We start from the raw sequence: 15,808 nt of genomic DNA on the forward strand, positions 1-15,808 counted from the left end.
AAAATAAGGGAGTGGTGGTGATCAGAAATAAATAAGTTAGATTTTAGAAAAAAAATAATTAATATGCCAACCAATCATAGGCTATTCATTCCTATTTTTTATTATATTCCTCATTTTTTTTTATTTTTTTCCAATCATATCTTATTTATTTTTTCTTTTTGGGGAAATGAATAGTATAACACCATATTTGATGTTATACTATTCATTTACCTAAAATAGGGATGAAATTTGAGTTGTCGATTTTAGTCTTTTTTTTATATTTTGTATTTCTAGTTTATTTTTATCTATTTATTATAATTTAAATGTAATATTTAATATTTATAATTTTTTGTTATATATTATATTATATTAATTAATTAAAAATATAAAGTTTTTTTGTTTATCAAATTCATATTAAAATTTAAATACATATTGAAATTTTAAAACATGATAATGTGTTTCACAAAAACATATAATTAAGTATTGTAAATATAATCTTATTTATTTAATATTATTGTAATGAAAAAAATATTAATTATATATTTGTTATAACCAAATTAATAGAATGAACGTGTTTGACAATTTATATAAGTTAGAATAATGGAATATGTTTTTTAGGGATAAAAATGGAGTAAAAAATAGAATAGGATTGAAGATGAAACACTATTTGCTCTATTTTTTATTTTATTTTTTGGGAAGAAATGGATTGAAGATGGACTTAACACATTGTTTAACATCCCTAAGCACCTTCCATTCTCTATAACTAAATGATCGTGTTCTTTATTATCCCAATGAACGTATTTATAGTATTGTAAGGATTCAAATTAAACGTATAGGTTTGCTGTTAGACAGATAAAAAATAATGTTTAGTTGAAATGAAGCTTAATGAACTCGACACCATTCTTCCGGTCTAAAATTCCAAAAGAAAACAAAAACAAAAATCTACATCAAATCTATGATTGTGTCGCGTTGGATTCTTATACCAACCAAAGTAGCTACACTTTGCTTTTGTGTTGTGCACATTTATATGCTAATAATGGCAAGTGGGGCATTTCTCATTATACTATAAAATCATATTCATCAATAATTTTGAAATTTGAGTAAAAAAATTGTAACTGAAATTTATGTTACTTATTTATTGCATATAGCTCGTTTAGTAACCATCAAATTGGCATCAAACATCCTTCCTTTTAACATTTCTTAAAATGAACTTTAAGGATTCTTTTAAAGATGATCGGTAAGGATTTCGGAAATATTTCATAAGAAATCATATTTATAACCAAAGAATTTATAGTTTAGCCGTATATTGATAATAGATGCTTCTCAATGTTAAAGGTTTAAGTCTTTAGTGGAGATTTAAGAGTATAATAGTCGTATACGTTATTCTTTCAAAAAAACAAAAAAAAAATCATATTTATAAATTACAATATTAAAACTCCTACCTTTAACATTAATGAGAAAAATTCGGGATATAACAAAAAAAGATGATTGGTTTAAAGAAAATAACCATGAAAAAAATGATTTCGGAAAATGACCAAAGGATTCGCAGCGCACCGTCTGCGGATCTCTCTACAGCTCTGCAGAATGTGGGTTTTTTAATTTTTTTAATTTTTTTTCGTTTTTTCGTTTTTTTGCGTTCATTTTCGTTTATTAATATTAATTTTTTAATTTTTTTTAAATACATTGATACCGTATATTATTATTATGTAAAAAATTTGACAAATAAAATGTTAAAAATAATGAAATATCTAAAGGATCCGCAGAGCACCCTCTACGGATCCATTAAAGGTTCTGCGGGTCCTCTACAGCTCTATAGAATCTTTGTTTTTTAATTTTTTAATTTTTTTTTGTTTTTTCCTTTTTTTTGTGTTTATTTTCATTTATTAATATTACTTTTTTTTTAAATACAGTAATATCTTATGTGATTGTGTAAAAATTTTGACAAAAAAAGGTTAAAAATAATGAACTTAGGATCCGCAGAGCACCCTCTGCATATCCATTAAAGACTCTGCGGATCCTCTACAGCTCTACGAAATCTTTGTTTTTTGATTTTTTGATTTTTTTTGTTTTTTTTTTTTGCGTTCATTGTCGTTTATTGGTATTAATTTTTTTTTAAATATACTAATACCTTATGTGATTATGTAAAAAATTTGACAAAAAAAAGTTAAAAATAATGAACTTATGTTTAATATCAATCCACAAAACTGTTTGAGAATCTACAGAACTGTTACCAGCGGATCAGTATACATCTCTGCGGATCAGTGTATACCTCTACGGATTAGTGTATAAATTGTCATACCGGTTAAATATTGTATCAACTCACCCCGGTATAGAAAAATTTACACCTCTGCGGATCAGTGTACACCTCTACGGATCAATGTATAAACACTTTTGCGTATTCTCTTATGTAGAGGTGTACAATAATCTGCAGTTGTGATTCCAAGAAGAACATACGTATGTACACTGATCCGCTGATAACAATTATGTGGGCTAATATTAAACATAAGTTCATTATTTTTAACATTTTTTTGTTAAATCTGTTACATAATCACATAAGGTATTAGTGTATTTAAAAAACAATTAATATTAATAAACGAAAATGTACGCAAAAAAATATGAAAATCAAAAAACAAAGATTCCGCAGAGTTGTAGAAGATTCGCAGAGCCTTTAATAGATCTGCAAAGGGTGCTCTGCGGATCCTAAGTTCATTATTTTTAACATTTTTTTGTCAAATTTTTTACATAATCATATAAGATATTAGTGTATTTAAAAAAAATTAATATTAATAAATGAAAATGAACGCAAAAAAACAAATAAAACGAAAAAAAATTAAAAAAAATAAAAAAACAAAGATTTCGTAGAGCTGTAGAGGATCCGCAGAGCCTTTAATGGATCCGCAGAGGGTGCTCTGCGGATCCTTTGGACATTTCATTATTTTTAACCTTTTATTTGTCAATTTTTTTACATAATAATTATATAAGGTATTAGTGTACTTAAAAAAAATTAAAAATTAATATTAATAAACGAAAATGAATGCAAAAAAATAAAACAAAAAAAAATTAAAAATTAAAAAAACACACATTCCACAGAGCTGTAGAGGGATCCGCAGTGGGTGCTCAGAAGATCCTTTGGTTATTTTCCAAAATTTTTTTTTTCTTAGTTATTTTCTTTAAACCAACCCTTTTTTTTTTGTTATATTTCAAATTTTCTCGTACATTAATTTGATATGATATTAATAATTTAATGGAGCTATCAACGCCAAAGAATTATGATATCTGATAACCAAAATAATTATTGATATATAAAAATAATTGGACAAGTCATGTCAAAAGATATCAAGGATATCCGAGTGCAAGTACCACAAGGACAAGATGCCAAAACCAAGCTGGCATCCCTCTATAAATTGAGTGTTTATTCGGTCTAATTTAATATATATTTTAGAAAAAAAATGTGTAATTAAATAACAAAATTATTTTTATTTTCTAAATATTATGTATCCATTAAAATCAAATTTCTATAATCATGAAGTATAGTTGTGTTTCACAATACATAGTATCTTTCTTACAATAACAAAAAGTATAAAATATGTTATCTTTAGAAAATATATTTATTGATAAATGACATTAAAAGGGTGGTCCATTAATGCTTACATGTTTGGTCTTTACTACAAAAATGCAATGCCTATCTTGTTTGCCCATTATAAAACTTGATATGTACCATCAATTTAAAGAAGTTGACTGGTTACTAGATATTCAAAATATATTTTAATATTTATAAAATAAAGTGTAAAGTACACAAATGATCGTTGTCACTTGGGATAATTTATGCATTGGTCTTTTAAATTTCTTTTTTCTTCTTCTTAACTCTTATCATTTCAATAGTTTGATTTTGGAACTTTTTTTAACGGCTGAATTCTTATTAGAAAAAGGTTAGTAAAGAGCTAACAAAATTACAAAGGAATAGCTAAAAAAAAGTTTTGTAATTATGTAGTCCAATTAATACTTATGTTCCTATTATTATGACGTCTAAAAAATTTCGAGTAAAATTTTTATTTCTAAATAAGTCAAAACACTTTATTCATTATCCTAAAAGACAATCATAATAAAAGTAATATCAAAATATTATACTAAAATCAAAATAGTTAATGTGGAATAAATCTATAGGCGATATAGTGTGATCAAGTCGGACCCATCCTTTTGAAACCAGAAGTAACTGAAAACATTTTAAACATAAACTGTAAGCACAAAACTTAATGAGTTTTCTCAAAATACCACATACCATACATACATAACAATATAAAACTAAATTGGGTCTATTTCACACCCTTCGGTCTCTTTCAACCAGTATTGGGTTTATTTCACCCCCTTCAGTCTCTTTCAACCGATATTGGGTCTATTTCACCCCTTACGGCTAAGCATATAATCATATCAGGAAGAATCACAAAGACAATAAGCATATACAGGCATAACAGTAAGTGTCACAAAGACAACTATCATCCTACAAACATAATCTAGTGGGTTGGCATTCGTGCCTTCGACCTACGAGTATGGTGAAGGAACTCACCTTGTAGATGAAACCACACCTAACAACATCGACAACCGAAGAATAATGGTAACACCTCTTATCAATCCATACAAGGTAAACCCTTAGTGTGCCTTCTAAAACTAACAATTGGCCAAAAGTCAACCAAGTCAAAAGTCAACCTCAAGGTCATCAGTCAAATCCATCATCAGCTCATCTCCACGTTGTGGCCAACCCATGCTTATAAACAAAACCCCAATCCAAGTTTCTGACGTCCTCCACGCCCTGGCCAGACCATTTCCACGTTGTGGCTATCTGACAAGTCGCGATCCAAACATTCACCACGTCATGGCGCTCAATCTGTCAGGTCGTAGTGTGTATTAGACGGACATGTCACAGATAACATAATCGTCACACCGTGGTACTATCCTGTCACGATGTGGTCACTGCCTTTGGGACAACTTAACCAATAAGTCCATAATCGTTTGACCCACTCATCCAAACCTTCCAGAAGCCATTCATACTCCTAAAACATCGTAAAAATTGTTCCTTGTCAAACATACATGACCTATGCAAGTCTTGGGCTTAAGTTAGGTCAAGAAGGTGAAAAAGAGGTTAAAACCTCAAGCATGGAAACAAGACCTTACCAATTCATAGATCTAGAATATATGATGACCAAGGGACCAAAGTGAGTTATAAAGTTTCAAACTTTGTCTCTTTCAACCATCCAAAGCTTAACTATAGACCAAAACAAACCAAATAACCTATATTTATAAGGTAAACATCATCAAAATGAAAACATGAGAACTCACAAATGATCCAGAAGATGCACACAAGGAGTAAACATGTGTAGCTTGTTTGATCTATGCATAAAAGCTCATTCTTCTTCCTTCCAAGGCCACAAAAATACACCAAATTAGTCAATAGCTTCAAAGAGGGCTAAGGTTTAGGTTTATAGGTGTTGGAGGCTGTTAAGAGGTGAAATCCTAACTGATACTTCCATTAAATAAGTGTAAAACCTGGAATTTAGGGTTTAGACCTCTAGACGGTTGTCAAGTTGTGGCTAAAAGAATGACACTCCGTGGTGGCCTAAATGAAGTCCGAGACCAATTTGCCCTCGCCACATCGTGGTGGTTCCTCCACCACATCGTGGCAACCCCCAGAACTCACAAATGAAAAAATAAAATATATCTCAAGAATTCGGGTGTTAAAACTCTCACCCAATTGAATTAGATTTCACCCGTTAATCATTCCTCACAACTTACTCAACCACACTAGTCGACCTTACCTGAACTTCCTGAATCCCAATTAGAACTAAGAAACTATCACACACAACGACTGACTTCCAATACTGCTAACGGAACCCAACCTTAGCAAAAATCACATCTTCTAACCAAGGAACAAATCTTAGCATACCGCCTTTAACTATTAGATAGAAAGTCCCACTGCCCTGCAAAAAAACTAAAAACTCGGAACCATGTCTGACTTCCAGACATATAGTACAATTCCAAACCATATCCATAATGAGTCCATTCAAAAAATCTAAACCGAACAAAATCCTCCGACATTGGGATTATCTCGCTGATAACTTGGAGAAACAAAAACCTTGACTATTTATCGATGCTGAAAACCTACTTCGAATATAAAATTGACCCCCAAACAAAATTCAACCATTGGTGCCAACCAACACCTGCATCTATAAAAAATCCCAAGAGACCACTCAGAACCCCACAACTCGCAACAATCAACTCAATAACTTGAAAACTTGAAAACGCTCAACTGTAACAATTATCCTTCTCTACCCAACTCACAACAAAACCAATCAGTCAGGTAACTCTCGAAACCACAAATACAAACAACTCCCTCAATATACTCCTCAAAACCAAAAATCCATTAGTCTAACTTTAGAAACCATAACCTAAGACTGTTGATCATCCATCCGTCAAACCTACCCCTAGTCCCTAACTAGGAATATCACCGAACCATACATAATGAATACTCAAAACATGCTGATTGTGAACTTCCATCTGAAATTGAGCCAAAAAAAACCTGAAATACACACTTGACTACCTGACAAGTCATCATTAATCCACTTCTCCCATGAGCATAAAAGTGGCCAATCTAATAATCTCACATTGCATCCAAATTCTTCATCAGCTTAGGTGTACATCCACCTAACAAACCATTGGAGACTTTAACCATGAACTTCACGACCTAAAGTTTCTAAATCAAAAATCAATGTTGGTAACCAAATTAGGAATAAACAGCATGCTAGCAAACATGGCTCATAATTCAGACATTCAGCAAGAGACTCTCGATGCACAACTAACACTCCCAACAAGCTTTTATTGGCCACATGATCCAAATCAGCTGGTCACTGAGTCTCCCGGCTCCCAACAATGCACTAACACCCAAACATGACAACAAGACTAACGATCTGAGACTTAAGAGCTCAATCAAATGACTATTGGGTTCCACCCATATGAAGCATACAAGTACTGGTCCATGATACATCATAGCTACCTTTAACCACTATAACAATAAGCTCATGGTACTACGCTGATCTCGCCGCTATTCTATCACTGACCTGAAGACTCACGACCAACACCACAGGGGCCTAAAGATATTCAACCGCCAACTCACTGAATTGCAAGAACCGAATCAACATCAACCTTAATGCTAACCGAACATACCATGGTGTAACATTCTGACTCCTAGCTATAAATTTTAAAGTTTTATATTTATGTTTTTAGACCTACTCGACGAGTTGGATGCCCCAACTCGTCGTGTAGAGAAGGTTAAAGCTGCGTGAACTTTAGGACCTACTCGACGAGGTGGAGGACCCAACTTGATGAGTTGGAGCTGTAATATGAAACCCTAATTTCCAGGGTTTTGCACCCTATTTAAAGGCTCATTATCCACCCTTTGCCTCTCTTATCACACACCTCGACCTTAGAAAACCCTAATCGTTTATTACTCCTCATTTTGTGTGTGTGAAAGCTTGGAAGGTGATTTTAGTGAAAGAAACTTGAAGACTCAAGAGCTTGGATCAAGGAGAAGCTTGTCGATCCAATACCTACTCAATCTTGGCTCCATTTGAAGATAACAAGTTGTTACCTTGATCATTCTAGTGTTAGATCTCCTCATTCAAGGGTTTAAGGCCATTTCTATCATATTTTTGGGTCATTTTTGGTATTGAGCATGATCTGAAGTTGTAACTTCAGATGTGGACTCCTCTAAGCCCTTGTAGTCATAAAGTTATTGAATTTATCAAGCTTTGGCCCTTCTCTTTGGCTTAAACCTCTTCATTAGCTTAGTTTTGGCATTTAAGGCCTTACATGCATGTAAAGTTTGCAACTTTATGTGGTAACTATGCCCTAGGAAGCCAGATCTGGAGGTTGAAGCCATGAACTCGACTGAAATGAGCTAAATGAGGAATCACTGAAGGAACTTGACGAGTTGGATGAAGTTTTCCCGCTTTCTGGATTCTGCATGAACTCGGCGTGTTAGTGATTTAACTTGATGATTTGGTTAGGGTTTTCCCGACATTTTGGATGTTGCATGGACTCGACGAGTTGTCTGGAAACTCGGCGAGTCAACTGGGGTTTTCACGATTCTTTGAGTTCTAAAGGAACTCGACGAGTCAGTGGCTGTACTCAACGTGTTAGGTCAACATGGACTGTTGACCTTGACCATTAACTTTGATTTTGACCAAGGGTTGACTCCTTTGACTTCTGAGGGTACTTTGGTAATTTGGGCATTTATGGAAGTGGATTATTAGTGGTTGTAGGTGTTGGTGTTTGGAGATGTGTTTTCGGAGTTTGATATTTCAGTTCCGATCAACATTATGAGGTGAGTTGTCCTCACTATACTAACAGGGTCGAAGGCACCAATGTCGGCCCTTTTCGGATTTGTATTCGGGTTTATTGCATGATGATACACTTAGTGACCTGTTAGGTCGGTATCCTGGGATATAGGATGATGCTATGTTAGTGACCTGTTAGGTTGGTATCCTGGTATATAGGATGAATGTATGGTTAGTGATAAGTTAGATCGCTTTGATTGTTTGTATATGCTAGCATTGTTATCTATGTGTGGATTGTGTTTGGGCGTAGGTTGAGGCGAACCCGCTTTATGTTGTAAGACAACATACCCAAGGCGGCCCGGATAGGTTGCAGGCCCAGTAGGGCATATCAGTCAGGCCGAAGACCCGGAGAATGGTCCAGACAGGCTGAAGGCCTACGTGGGCGGACCAGACATGTTGAAGGTGGGCCAGATAAACTGCAGACCCGGTGAGGGCAATACAATCATTCTATAGACTCTATATGCATGTTGTTTATTTTCTATGATATGGTTATGTTGTATGGTGTTAGTATTTTGGGGGAACTCACTAAGCTTCGGGTTTACAGTTTTGGATTTTGTTTCAGGTACTTCGGATGATCGTAGGAGGGAGAAGGCATGATCGTGCACCTCCTTGCATTTTTATGATTTGATTTTTGGGATACTCTTATATGAAACTATTTTGAAAACATTTTGTAATAAATAATGGTTTTCGAATGTCTGAAAAAGCTTTAAATTGGCTTGAATTTTATGGATGTTACACATGGGCCATACCCTTTTATCACACACAATTCCTTTCACAGTACATGTTGTTACCAATGCAGAATTAGACAAAAACATGGTCGCACACAACCAGAGAATGATATAGGCGGTCGTACTCTTGTTCTAATTCAAATGTTATAAACCAAATAAGAACTATACCAATCATCTGAATCAAGTGCTCTCATACCATCACATTCAGTCCACAAACACTACCTCATGACCATAATCGAGGCACTACAACAATGTAAACCCCCAAGGAGAGACACATAACAAACCTTGGATCTACTGCATTCCTTTTTCCTTACAACCTTACCCAAAGGGTGAGGTACCAACAAATCTAACCAAATGATGAACCTCAATCATTAGTAGAAACATCCTCATCAACGACCGATACAAGATCCCACACCTCGATTGAAACTGAACAAATCCTACTAATACCTAACTGGCTCGATAAAACTTCCAGAATTATCCAGATTTATTGTCAAAACTTGGGTCAGATCAATCCAATATCAACACTGACATGCCCCAAAAGTGGTTTCTCGCTGATCTAGAGTTACACCAGAAAAACCAATTACACTGCCCCGACATCCGAACTCCCAATAACCAAAGATAGTTGTTGAGCCAGAGTCCGCTATGAACAGTATTTCCATAACCTACAACTGAGGGTACACATACCCAAAAACCTAATATACAATGTACATGATTTAACGATAGGTGGACGCATCCATTGAAATTTAACTGATTCAAGTCAAAACCTTCAAAGAACCCTAACCGTTGACGATGAACGAAATGACCAACGATCAAGAATGCATTAACAATAGATCCAATGATCCAATACACTACTAAACCAAAAACTCATATAGAACTAAACACACCAAACTCTGAAGCTAATTTACCAATGAATAACTACCCAGCCCATACTATAGATAACAACCTATACAACATGTTGACGAATCCCTCAACAATCGATACCCAACCTGAGCATCACAAATGTCTCTTGATCTATTCTCCAGCATCCCGAAAGGAACCACTTAATATAACGACCTCCTTTTTCAACAACTTCCTACCGTGAATACAACTCATACATTCATGAGCACATACAATTGTTGGAAACTTGATTTGCATCTCCGACTTTACCAAATCCTAAGCCAAGGTCTTGCATACCAAAACCATAGATCCCTATGAACCATCCTTTTGAAACCACGTACTCTAACCGATCGATGATCCTCCAAGCAGAATACCCAGTCCCCCCCACTTGGGATTCGAACTACTACCAAAGGACATTACAACAAACCAATACTCAAACTAACTCAACCAGATACATACCATCCATGACTCTCGGAATTTGTAACACAACACAAGATGATCTTCCATATGAAGACCAAGCAAACTCAAAGATATTATGAATCCCATATGGAGACCTCAGAAACCTCCCAATCATATCCACTTCGAACATCAAGAATCCCTTGTAGATACAAAAGCAATAATTATGATGGTCTGTTCATAGCTATAATTCTTTATCTAGAAACAAATAGACTAGCACATACCTCGCTCATAAATCCCCAGCAAACAATTCATAACGAGAATTACTCATTAATATAAGAAGCATCATTCTCTTACTCAGGATATATTAGAGATAAGAAAAGTTACCATTCCCAATTCACCTCCATCTTCAATTGGGAGAATAAAGTAGCTCCTGAAGTAACTAAATTCAAAGAAAGCAAACCCTTGATCTAATCTCAAGGCAACCATACCACAAGAATCCTCTTGTGCATTCCCACACTACCATACTTGCCTCCAAAAACTGTAACTATATAGCTCCATGTTGGGTCTACATCCCAACTCTGAAAATCCCATGTATGCTCTTTCTTTCTTCCGAACACAAAAAGATGGAAAAACATAATATTTGTCATGGATGGTGACATCCCAATCCATCTGCCAATCACTAAGTATCCGGCTGCAATCCTCAAGCCGATCATCATAATCGCTTCCTTCTTGAGTCCTGCGACTCAACCAGCAATACCTCGAGCTAGGCCCTCGAGACCTTAAAATAAATTAATCCATCTAGTTTTGTATCATTCAAAACCAAACTAACATGACCACTAAGGCCCAAGAAATTCACCATGCCCTTCCTTATCCTAAACAACCATAATCGATAAACCGAATAAGACAGAAACACATTGCAATGAATCATAGTGTCGAACCATACAATATACCCTCAATCAGCTCCTTAGAATCCCCAAATTCCTCAATTCGAGTATGGATCATATTCTTTCAGTAGTATGGTCCCAATACTACTTTCTACACTTATCCGTACTTTCCTCTAGAATCGTTCCAGATCCTCTAAGTAACTGCTCATGTCTACTACCGTCCAATCCAATCACATATACTCGATCTCAAACGAATATACATCGCTAAAGAGCGTACCAATACCTCTAAGGCGCTTCCTAGAATCTCCTAGGATTCCCACCTCACCCTTCCATTAGCTGCTGAAGAACCCCTACTAATATCTACTAACTACTTCATGAATACAATTACATGCAACAAAACTTAAATAATCTTTCGAATAAAAGACACAAACCTGCAACAGTTAGACTAAAACGAGAGCTACACAATAGGTCCAAATCAATCATTCTAGAATTATTTAACCTTTGTCATATGTAACTTAACATATTCATTTAATAGTTAGCCCACATCAATATGGGTCCCACAAAGCACAAAGCGAGCAACATTCGGGTAGTAACATTTTATAGGCCACAAAATATAAAAAGGCATCCTCCCACTAACTTGTTTTTACGATGCTAGGAAATTCTACCAACATTTCTAATCTTCCTAAATTCTCCTTCTAGAACCTCTCTTTCGAAAATGCTCACACAAGAACATTCTAACATTCTTCCTAGGCTTTCCTAGGGTTCCCTCCATAACACTCTCCGCCACCAGTTGTAAAAGAGACTCCTTCTACTACCTTCTAACCACCTCATGAATACAATTACATGCCACATGCACTAGAAAATTCTTTAACTGCAAGGTCTCACACTACAACGGTTGGACTCAAACAAGAGTTGTGGAATAGAGTTAAACCTAACCTTTTAAATTTATCTAATCCCCAAAACATGTAACCTAACGTATTTTCTTATTATTTAGCCGATGAAATTTGATGTCCCTAAAAGCACAAAGCAAGCAACATCCGAGCATCGAGTAATCTAAACCAGTGCCTCATTTAAGTCAGGCCATTGTATCAAACAATATTAAATCCATACTAGCATGAAGTTCTAAAATCTCAATCAACATGCATATAAAGGAATCTCTCCTAGCATTCTATCATGCAAATCCATAGCATATCCATAGCCATAATCTAGCATGTAATTCTCACATACTCATACCAAAACAATAAGCATATCACATGTATGAGTATTTTGGGAAAACTTACTTCAGCTCCGTAGATTTCACACATCACACCCCTTTTTCTTAGAAAACTTTTTATAAAATCATTTTCTTTTAAAAGATTTTAGAAATCCTGAGTTTGAGTTCAGTCTCACCCGAGAGTGTGCCCAAATCCCACAGACCAAGGCTCTGATACCCACTTGTAATGTCCTAAAATTTCCGAGTAAAAATTTCATTTTTAAATAAGTCAAAACCCTTCATTTATTTTCCCAAAAGACAATCATAATAAAAGTTATCTCAAAATGTCAGAGTAAAATTAAAATACTCAATGCGGAAAAAATATTCAGGGAATGCAGTGTGATCAAGTCGGACCCTTCCTTTTCAAACAAGAAGTACCTGAAAACATTTTAAACATAAACCCTTAGCACAAAGCTTAGTAAGTTTCCCCAAAATACCACATACCATACATACATATTAGCATAAAACCAAACCAAGTCTATTTCACCCCCTTCGGTCTCTTTCAATCGGTATTTGGTCTATTTTACCCCCTTCAGTCTCTTTCAACCGGTACTGGGTCTTTCATCTCCTTCGATCTCCTTCAACCGGTATCGGGTCTATTTCACCCCTTCAACTAAGCATATAATCATATCAGTAAGAGTCACAAAGACAACAAGTGCACACAGACATAACAGTAGGTGTCACAAAAACGACTATCATCCTACAAACATAATCTAGTAGGTTGGCATTGGTGCCTTCGACACATCAGTAAAGTGAAGGGTCTCACCTTGCAGATGAAACCACAACTAATAATACCCATAGGCGAAGAATGGTGCTAACACCTCATATCAATCTATATAATTTAAACCCTTATTTTTCCTTCTAAAACTAACAATTGGCCAAAAGTCAACCAATTTGAAAGTCAAGCCTCAAGGTCATTAGTCAAATCCACCATCAACTCATCTCCACGTTATGGCAAGCCCATGTCCACGTCGTGGCTAACAAACAAAAACCAATCCAAGATTTATACATCCTCCACGCCATGGACAAACCATCGCCACATAATGGCTCTCTGATAAGTCGCGATCCAAACATTCACTACGACGTGGCGCTCAATCTGCCATGTCGTGGCGTGCATTAGACACATAAGTCACGGATAACACAATCGCCATTCTGTGGCACCGTCCAGTCACACTGTGGCCACTGCCTTTGGGACAACTTAGCCAATAAGTCCTTAATTGTTCGCCCCATTCATCCAAACCTTCCAAAAGCCATTCATACACCTAAAACATCCTAAAAACCATTCCTTTTCAGACATGCATGACCTATGCAAGTCTTGGGATTAAGTTAGGTCAAGAAGGTGAAAAAGAAGTCAAAACCTTAAGTATGGAAACAAAAACTTACCAATTCATAGATCCATAATATATTATAACCAAAGGACCAAAGTGAGCTATAAAGTTACAAACTTTATCTCTTTCAACCATCTAAAAATTAACTAAAGACCAAAACATACTAAACAACCAAAATGTATAAGGTAAACAACATTAAGCTGAAAACTTGAGAACTCACAAATGATCCAGAAGATGCACACAAGGAGTAGATATGAGTAGCTTGCTTGATCTATGCACAAACACTCCTTCTTTTTACTTTCGAGGCCATAAAAACACACCAAATTAGTCAAGAGCTTCAAATAGGGCTAGGGTTTAGGTTTCTGAGTGTTGGAGGCTTGTAAGAGGTGAAACCATAACTGCTACTTCCTTTAAATAGGGTGTAAAACCTAGAATTTAGGGTTTAGACCTCCATAAGGCTGCCACTCCATGACCAAAAGAATGCCACGCCATGGTGGCCTAAATGAAGTCCGCAGCCAATTTTGCCTCGCCACGCCGTGGTAACCCCCAAAACTCACAAATAAAAAAGTAAAATATATCTCAAGAATTCAGGTGTTACAGTTACAAAACACAAACCAATTATATGAATAATCAATCAGCCTATCGATTAATAAATTTATTGTAACTGTATGATCACTAAAAAGAACATCATTTTGAAAATTTCAAATGATCCACTACATCGGCATTAACATAGCTTCTAACAAAACTAGTCTCAAGTCAATCCATTGCATCACTTCTTCCAGCACAGAAAATCCACGGACTCTAATGTCACACCATCTACCAAAATACCCCCACAACTCCATTGCCAATTCATATGTAAGAAAAACATGAACCACATCTTCCATATCCGAGTTGCAAAATCCACAGAAAACAGATGGAATGTCAATACCTTTCACATCCACATAAATAAGAGTAGATATCCTATTTAAACCGCATCTCCAATAAATATATTTACTTTTCTAGGAAGATATTTTTTCCATCTAGTATAAATATAACCATCTGGAAGCGAATGATAATCAATGCATCTTCTAGTCTCTAAAATTGTAAAATTTTAATCAATGCATCCTTCTTCATTTGATCTTCCTTTACTTGACTAAGAAGGAATTCCAAGTGCTAACATTGTATGTCAACTCTTTCTTTTGCTACTAAATTGTGTACGTTGAATTTCTCTTTCATTTCCTCCAACTCTTGTACCCTTCTTTTAGGTTGGTCTGCATGTCGTTAGGTGCGCTTCACTTTGTCATGTCAAACCAGTCGTCGTAAGGGGGATCTTTGTTTTTGTCTGGGATCTCATCAGTATCAGCATTGAGATCGATGTTAGTTCATGTGTCATAAATGTCAACCGAACTCAAATTGCCAGACCTCTGTGATTGTATCTCCGACGATATTGGAGTTTCAATCCATTTTACATATTTTCTCACAATCTCATGTATCTTTTCATAATAGAAAACATGAGACATGACCCAGTTTGACATGATATTTCTCTCTCTCGGCTCTAAACAAATCAAAATCATTGGCACCACTTTTCTTTTTCGAAACAAGCATGTTGTAGATCCCATTAAAATTGGTGCACCTATGACCGTTTGGAGTCCACTTGTATATAAGCATATCAATATTGCAATATAGAGGTTTCTTCATAAGTTTCTAAAATTTTCCAAGCACAGATTCCCAAAAACTAATTTTCCTCATATCATTTCCTATAAGTTTATTTATGGAAGTCTCGCACCACACGACCTATAACATCATGTTTTGATAAGTTCTTATTTCAGGATTATGGACAGTTAATAGGTCAATGAATGCCTTAGGCTTCAATGGAATGGATTTTAGACTCTAATGGAGGCATATATTGTTGGATAAGTGATTTAAACCTTGGATTATTCGATGGAAGCTGAGGGGTAAAATGGAAAGGGTTATGTTTCAGGCTTCTTTCATAAAT

The sequence above is a fragment of the Lactuca sativa genome, chromosome 8 (genome assembly GCF_002870075.4).
Source record: "Lactuca sativa cultivar Salinas chromosome 8, Lsat_Salinas_v11, whole genome shotgun sequence".
Taxonomy (NCBI): domain Eukaryota; kingdom Viridiplantae; phylum Streptophyta; class Magnoliopsida; order Asterales; family Asteraceae; genus Lactuca; species Lactuca sativa.